At 37.8% G+C, this 8653-nt stretch overlaps 1 pseudogene; it reads right to left on the bottom strand.

Moving 5' to 3' along the window:
* Window positions 1-334: 334 nt before the first annotated feature.
* LOC102249957 lies at window positions 335-733 on the bottom strand (annotated as a pseudogene).
* Window positions 734-8653: the final 7920 nt, after the last annotated feature.

Consider the following 8653-nt stretch of genomic DNA (forward strand, 5'->3'; position numbering starts at 1 on the left):
ACACTGGCTTAAAGGTAGGAGTCCTGGCACACGAATAATAGTAAGAACCGCGTGCAAAAGAGAAAGAACTTTTTTGGGTCAATGAGGGAATCCTGAGCTATAACTTGTCACAGTCTATTGAAACCCAAGGGCGAATCCAGAAGAAGAAACCCATGTCCATCCATCATCTCAGACCTGTGGTTTGTGGCAAGCGGGTCCACTTTCAATAGAGCCGAAAGGAGAAAAACCTGTTTTTGTTGAGAACTCTCCCATTTTTTGGTTTAGATATTTCAGAAGATTTAAGTAATCACTTGCTGGGTAAAGGTTGCCCCAGATCCATCCACCAGAAGTGCTGCTACGGTTCACAATGCCATCCAGCTCTCAAGGGAGACATCAGCCTGGGTCTGCTATGTAATTCCAGCTGTAGAGCTTTAATTTCTATTAGCCACACCATCAGTTCCCCACTTTTATCCTTGTCTACTAGATCATTGAATCCACCTATACACTCTTTACCAATAAACATTAGAGGTACTCTTCTGGCACCTGTGAGATGTTACAAATAATCTTGAACTCTCTCTGTGTTCCTGGTGACTATGATATCAACAAACACCAATGACTCTTTTTTGAAGGGATACTGGCAGAGGAGCTCCTCGGGCTGTCTGCAGTAGGGGAAGGTGGGCTTGATGAACACTGCCACCCTCCCAGGCTTCAGGTGGCTGTCCACAAACTCCTGGGCCCTGCAGGCGGGCAGCATCCTGGCGGGGGAGGGAGGGTCCTCCATGGCAGGTATTGCTCAGGAGTAAGAACCTCTAGTGACATTCTTAGTGACAGACGGACAGATGATCCAAAACCAGAGCCTACCTAACTGCAATCACCTGAGTGGAGAGACTAGGTCCTTATCCAATCACTAAGAAAGGGCTCCGCAGGTTTTGACACCTCCCTGGATTATGTTTGCACTGTCTTCCTCTTTTTAGCCACTGTGCTTTGCACTGCCATGCTGCTTTCACAGTTTCTTTTTTCTTCCCCACAAGGTAAGGTCAAGCCTTCACCATAAGAACTATAGGAGAGAAAGTGCAACAAGGGTTCAAAGGAAGATGCAATTATATTCTTTTTTCGGGGATCAGGCATAGCTTTACAGATTTAACAGAGTTTGAGAAGCAGCCTGAACACTAAATACTGTGCATTCCCACAAGTGTTGCTTAAGCTCTCAGGCCCTCCTCTATACTTTATAAGAGGCATCAAAGGAAACTGTGCTCCCATTTCTTCGCCTCCAACATATTCCATGACCCAGTTTACATTGTGTATCTCAAAGTGCTCCCACTTGCCCAGAATTTTATTTCATTATTTGTCATGATAATTATTGGTGCAATTTGAATTTAAAGAGGATCCAAATGCAAACACTGAACACAGGAGGTAGTTGGGCGGGTCTGGGAACTAGGGGACAGATTCAAACTAGAGTTGTAACTCTGCAGTCAGTGGTATGAAGACTCAGTAGTTGATGAACCTACTCCATTCGCACAGGAAGGAAGCATGGTACAGTTTGCCCAGGCTCTGGAATCATACTCCAAGTATAGAATCTACTGTTTCTGATTACTAACTGTTGGTTTGGGGCAAGTAACACAACCTTTAGCCTCTGTTTGTTTCACCAAATACAATTAATGATCCAACTTAACTCACAGGATTACTGCATGAACTAAATGCATTTATATATGTGAAACATTTAGGTGAGTGCCTGATTCTCACCAAAGAGTCAGTTATTATTAGCATACTTAATTGTCAAATATTTATTAACATGGTCTTTATATAAGTAGTTAATAGAGACAATTTTGTGGCGATTGACCTTTATCATGCTAAGGATGAAAAGCAACTTGCAAAGAATTGGGGTGAAATTATCTACTAAGAAGACCGGGGCTATGTCACAAGGGCCAGGGGAAGAGTAAGCCTCACAAAGTAGGGAGTGATGTTTGTTGATTAAATATCAAAGTGAAAGCAAAGACTGATTTTTTTTTTTTTACTTCTGACCTCCAGGAGTATGAGATAATAAATGTATGTTGTTTTAAGCCACTTAATTTTGTGGTAATGTGTTAAATCATTAATAAAAAAAACTATTATTATGAGATCACTTATGATTTTGTAGAGTAGATTTAGAAAAGCCATGGTTGTAAAAAACAAAAGACAAAGGTTGAGAACAGAGTAGTGCATGAAGAAGTGGAGTGTAGGAGTCGGTCTCCACTAGTGGAGACCATTAGTGATGTCATTCCTTCTATGAGCTCCTAATTTAATTCAATGGACTGTTCTTGTGTCCTACTGGCTGCAAAGCGATAGGTTGCAAAGCTGCATGAGATGATTTTTCCCTTAAGAAGTTTAGCCTAGCAGGGGAGAGATTATAGTGTAAGACTTAAGATTGGCATAAAGAAAAATATAAAGAGGAAAAAGTGATTTATTCTGATTAGAAAAGGAGAGGCTTGGAAAAGACTTCACAATTAGATATTCTATAATATGTGGCTTACTAACTGGAGAGTAGATATATCCCAGAGAAAGATCTGGAAGCAGAGAACCATAGCCTTTAGAAACAAATGAGTTATGAAAAACATAAAGACATTCTGAGGATTGTCAAGTCACTTGGCATTAAGTGGAAATTAAAGTGCATAACAGGTAAATGCCAACCTTGAATTGATAATTTCCAAAATAAATGTTTTAATATATCAACTGCTGCCCATCTTCAGTGCTACCATCCTATTCCAAGCATCATTATCACTTATAAAACCTCCATAATTCCCCATTCCTTGTTATACTTCATCCATATTGGTCCTATTCTCCCTCCTTTTTTTTTCTCTTTTTTTTAACACTCCAAAATCTTTCTTCATCATGGCTTTTGTTCTTGCTATTTCTTATGCTCAGGATACCTAGCTCCCTGATGCCTACATGGCCCACCCACTGCAGTCAGGTTTCCCTTTATTACAGTGTTCTTCCTTAGCTAGCTTGCATTAGGTACTCAGTCATTTCATATTATGCCACCCTGTTTTATTTTAAATCTGGCTTTCATCACTATCTGAAATTATCTTGTCCATTTATTTACTTATTGTCTATATTACCTTATTTCCAACCCCTGCAAAGATCTGATCCTCCTGAATGTGTATTTCATAAGTCTTGTGCATTGTTCTACTTCTAGTGTCCCAGACAGTGTCTGTGACATACTAGGCATTTGGGTGTAGTTTCTAAACAAATTATGAGCCAAGTGTTTCAAACAATGTTCAGGGAAAATAGTAAGAAAAAACAAAGTAAGAGTTTAATTTAGAAAACAGATCTTTTAGGCACTTCTTAAACAATGATCTTCTTTTTAATTGACATATTAGGTGAAAGCATTGCTTATATCTACAGGGCTCTTTTAGTTGTCCTTAAGAAGTTGTTTAAGAGGACAACTAAACATTTTTTTTAAAATAATTTGCTCAAATTTCATGGATATGGGAGAAACATATTTTAGTGTCAGTAGAAATAAGACAGACGTTTGGATTATAAAATTCCTTGCAGATTTTTCTGTTTTTCTAGTAAATTCATATAATTCACTTACACTGTCACCATTACGAACAAATGAATTAGGTAGACTTCACTTTTATTTTTACAACACCTTGTGTTTACCTCTGTCATATTTTAGTTCACACTATAGAGCAGCGGTTCTCAACCTGTGGGTCGCGACCCCTTTGGAGGTCGAACGACCCTTCACAGGGGTCGCCTAAGACCATCCTGCATATCAGATATTTACATTATGATTCATAACAGTAGCAACATTACAGTTATGAAGTAGCAACAAAAATAATTTTATGGTTGGGTCACAACATGAGGAACTGTATTTAAAGGGCCCGAAGGTTGAGAACCAAGAGCAATTAACGTGTTTTTTAGCTCTCTAATTTACTAGCCTGGCAACTTTTTTTGGATTAAGAATGTTTTCTTTGTCTCTGAATCTCTGATCGCAAACACAGTTCCTGTAACTTTGACAATACTCATTATACACCTGTTGATCTGAGTCAAATCCCTTCATTCTCCCATGCCACTATTCAGATTCCTGAAAGTATAATGTAGAAATTTATGCTTCATATTTTAGATAGCAACTATCTGCTGATGTTGATGTCTGAAAAAAATGCAAATTTCTCTGGTAATTAGCACATATTATTTCCCATGGTAACAAGAGCCATTTTTAATTGGATATCTTTCATGTGCCAGGTATCTCTCTAGATATATTTATTACATTAAATTCTAAAAAAAAAAAGCATCAAAGTATGTAGTAATTTTGAGATGAGAAAAGTTAAGATGCTGAGAAATTAAGTGACTTGTTTAGGGTCACCCATCTGTATATAAATGGAAATTAATTTCAGTTCTAACTCCAAAGACAAATGAGCCACAATTTTTAAAATGTTTTAATAATTAATTGTGAAAGAATTCAAATGTACAAGAAAAGTTGTAAGTGCAATACACAGAACTCCCATATCCTCAAAACCAGTATCCCTAACTTAACATTAACATGGCATTCATCTCTTCTCTTCTCTTCTCTTCTCTTCTCTTCTCTTCTCTTCTCTTCTCTTCTCTTCTCTTCTCTTCTCTTCTCTTCTCTTCTCTTCTCTTCTCTTCTCTTCTCTTCTCTTCTCTTCTCTTCTCTTCTCTTCTCTTCTCTTCTCTTCTCTTCTCTTCTCTTCTCTTCTCTTCTCTTCTCTTCTCTTCTCTTCTCTTCTCTTCTCTTCTCTTCTCTTCTCTTCTCTTCTCTTCTCTTCTCTTCTCTTCTCTTCTCTTCTCTTCTCTTCTCTTCTCTTCTCTTCTCTTCTCTTCTCTTCTCTTCTCTTCTCTTCTCTTCTCTTCTCTTCTCTTCTCTTCTCTTCTCTTCTCTTCTCTTCTCTTCTCTTCTCTTCTCTTCTCTTCTCTTCTCTTCTCTTCTCTTCTCTTCTCTTCTCTTCTCTTCTCTTCTCTTCTCTTCTCTTCTCTTCTCTTCTCTTCTCTTCTCTTCTCTTCTCTTCTCTTCTCTTCTCTTCTCTTCTCTTCTCTTCTCTTCTCTTCTCTTCTCTTCTCTTCTCTTCTCTTCTCTTCTCTTCTCTTCTCTTCTCTTCTCTTCTCTTAAAGAGAAACATGCAAATTGGCTGTCCCTCTGCGATGCCCACCAGCCAATCAGAGCAATATGCAAATTAACCCAACAAAGATGGCAGTTAATTTTCATACACAGGCGTGGAGCAAAGACTGAAGACAGTGTAGAAGGAAGCCAGGGGCTATAGTACAGAAAGGAACAAAGCGGCAGAGAAGGAAAAGGAGCCGAGGCAGTAGACATGGGAGGGAGCGAGGCAGCGGAGAAAGGAGGGAGCAAGGCAGCAGAGATGGGAGGGAGCAAAACAGCGGAGAAGGGAGTGAGCCGAGGCAGTGGAGATGGGAGGGAGAGAGGCAGTGGAGAAGGGAGTGAAGCCCTCCTCGGCGGGCTTTGCTCCCTTCTCTGCTTCAATCCCGTCTCAGGAAGCCCTATTCTTGCAGGAATAGGCCTGAGGAAGCCCTATTCTAGCAGGAATCTTACTCCAACGGGCCTCTAGTGAATAAATAAATGGTGTGGGGAAAATACTGGAGAGCCATTTCTATAGTCCTTGATCACTAATTCTCACTCTAGCCCTCTTTCTGGTAGCCCACACAATTTCATTTCTTTCCTATTTAAGTATGTAATTTCACTATTTTTAAGTCTTCCCAAAATTTGGGTTGTAAAATTTATTTGCTACTAAAATTAATGACTGGGTCAAACACCTCTTCAGCTCTTTTTTTTTCCTGCAAGACTATCAAATCTCTTTCTGTGTAGGTAAGATTCTCATTTTAGAGAATAGTTTGAAAACATTTATACATAGCTAAATAGTGCTTTTATCTAAGTGAATTTTAAGTGAGAAATAAGATAACCATTGAAGCATTTGATTTCTTGTGATGATAATAAAGGATGAAAATCAAATACCTGTGAGCTCAGGTTCTATTATTATATTTGTTTCCAGTGAGTATTTGAAAAGTCATACAAGGGAGACAGCATAGACACAGGGAATCTGGAAATCAGTTTTGGAATTTTGATCTGTTGCTCTCTGCACTCAGGCAAATTGCCTGATCTCTTTTCATTTGATGCTTCAAATAACAGTACTCCTTTCTTCTACCTGACTTGTGTTCAGATCCAAATCAGACCCTTACTGTGGGATTTAGGACATGGTTTTCCATGGGTCTCTCTTTCCCTATTTCTAAAAAAAAAAAAGAACATATTACCAACTTCAAAAGTTTATAATGAAGACAAAATGAGAGGTTGTGTACAAAGTATAAAAAGCACATAATAAATTTTGTATTATCACTTCTCCAGGACACAGTAGAATGGAAAGAGTATTAAAGTTATTAGACACAATTCCTGAATAGAAATGGGGTATGAATTTGCAGCTGTAATGCTCTAGAGAATTCTAAACTTCCATGTAAAATAGATGAGGGAATGATAAAAGTGAATAGTAAAGTAAATTCCTCTGCTACATGGCCCCAGGAGCTCCCCTCTAATATCATATATCATCTATCTAGTTAATAAGAACAGTAGTTATTAAAACTAGGTAGTTGATTTCTTTCTTCATCGCTTAGATTGGTAGTCTACAAATCTCACCCATTTGATTCTAGGAATGTCTCTTCCACTCTCCCCTTTTTCCTAAACCCACACTGCTTCCTCAGTACATCATTTTAATACTTATTTACTAGCTTGGCCTCCCCTCTTCTAAGCTTAACTCTTTCGAACTAATTGCTTTGCAACTGTGGATTTTTTTTTCAAAATCTGATTGGGTGGTTCCCTGTAGCAATGAAGTCTTTGTCTAGAGGATAAATTAAAAACAATAACCCTTAAACTTAGGATTTAAATTCCTTTAAGATCTGGTCCTAACTTACCTATGCACCCCATTTCCCATCATCACTCTCTAAGTTCCATATAGCATATTTCAGTCACAACTAAATTTTTGGAACCTGCTGTGTTTTCATCTATCCTTCACCTCAATCTTTGCATATGTTACTTCCTGATCCATTAGTCTAAAGTGGCTTTTCAGTAACTCTGTCACATCATTCTGTTTTATTTGCTTCATAGTATGAATCTCCAACTGATATTTTTTGCCCTTTTGTTTAGTATTAGCTCCTCTGCCATAACATAAATCCCATAAGAACAATGGTCTTGTTTTTTTGTTGTTCTTTTTTTCAATCATGCAATCCTGATATCTACAAAATTACCTGGAAAAATTAAGTGCTTCAACTTGTGTGTTTAATAAATAAATGAATGAATGTTCTCTCTAACTAAAACCCTATACTTCCTCCATTGTTGCTCAACTAATATTGATACTCTAATTCTCACTGTAATAGACTATAAAAAGTGTGACAAATTACTGATGATCACCAATATTTATGTCCCCTTCTTCCTGGCACAAAGCTACACTCCATATCCCAGTCTACCTTCTTATACTAAGATATGGTCATATGACTATTCTAGATGATGCATTATAAACAGAAGTGATAACTGATATAAATATTCCATACAAAATAATTGCTTTTATTCTTCATTCAGTGGGTGAATAAAGATGAGTCTGGGGCTCTTCATGAAAGTTGAACTAAAATATGGAAGAAGCCAGGGACATTGAATGACCAATTAGAGCAGAGACTGCCCCCATCCAGCACCTACACTTCACTGTGATTTGTTTCATGAGCTTTTATGTCATTAAGTTATTGGTGTTTGAGGCATAATTTGTAATAGCAGTTAACCTACCCTGATTAACATAACAGTTTAGTGAGAACATGTGACTTTTACCTCCTCCTCACTAAACTATGAGATTCTTAAGGACTGATTCAATTTTACATCCTCAGCTCTTAATATAATCATGGATACATATGGTGTGTCAGGAAACCATGAATAATTGCAATGATATATTTTCAAAATTCTCTCTAAAATATATTTTATGCTCAAATGATACCAAAAGTCCCCTGTCCTAAAGCAGTATTTTACAACGGAGATTTTTAGTGTTTGTATGACATAATAGAAAAAGGACATGTGAGAACAGACAGACCCACTCTGGAAAACTGCTTCTACCACTTAACTAACTCTGTGACATTGAGCAAGTTATTTTTCTTCTGGAAGTCTCAATGTCTTCATCTGTGGGCTGGGCTAATAATTACTATGAGAACTAGAGATACTATACATAATCATATAACAATCACTAGCAAATATACCAATTACAAAATGGCATTGAAAATGATTTTTTTCATAATTACAAGGCAATGTACACTCCCCCATGGACATTGTGAAAGAAAGCAGAGCAGTCTTCATTGGCTGAGTAGTTGAGAAGGTAGTTAGTACTGATAAAATATCTCACATGGGAAGGAAGCTGAACCATTTCCCTGAGATTTTGGTCATGGCCTAATGCTTGTAGGGACTTGGGCAGCATGTGCCTTGGTACAATGAAGCTGGCAGTAACTCAAAAGTGATGCAGGCACCCCAGAGCTTTGCCCAGAGCTTAGCCCATTTGTAAGCAGCAGTGACTGACCCTGCCACTGAGAATATTTTGAGGGGGGAAAAACAAAACAAAAACAAAAACAGAAATTTGAGGATTTATAAGAACTGAACAATAACAACAAGAATTCCCCAGTCATTCTTTAAAATTCTGTG

The sequence above is a fragment of the Myotis brandtii genome, unplaced genomic scaffold (assembly GCF_000412655.1).
Source record: "Myotis brandtii unplaced genomic scaffold, ASM41265v1 scaffold1006, whole genome shotgun sequence".
In the NCBI taxonomy this organism is placed as follows: domain Eukaryota; kingdom Metazoa; phylum Chordata; class Mammalia; order Chiroptera; family Vespertilionidae; genus Myotis; species Myotis brandtii.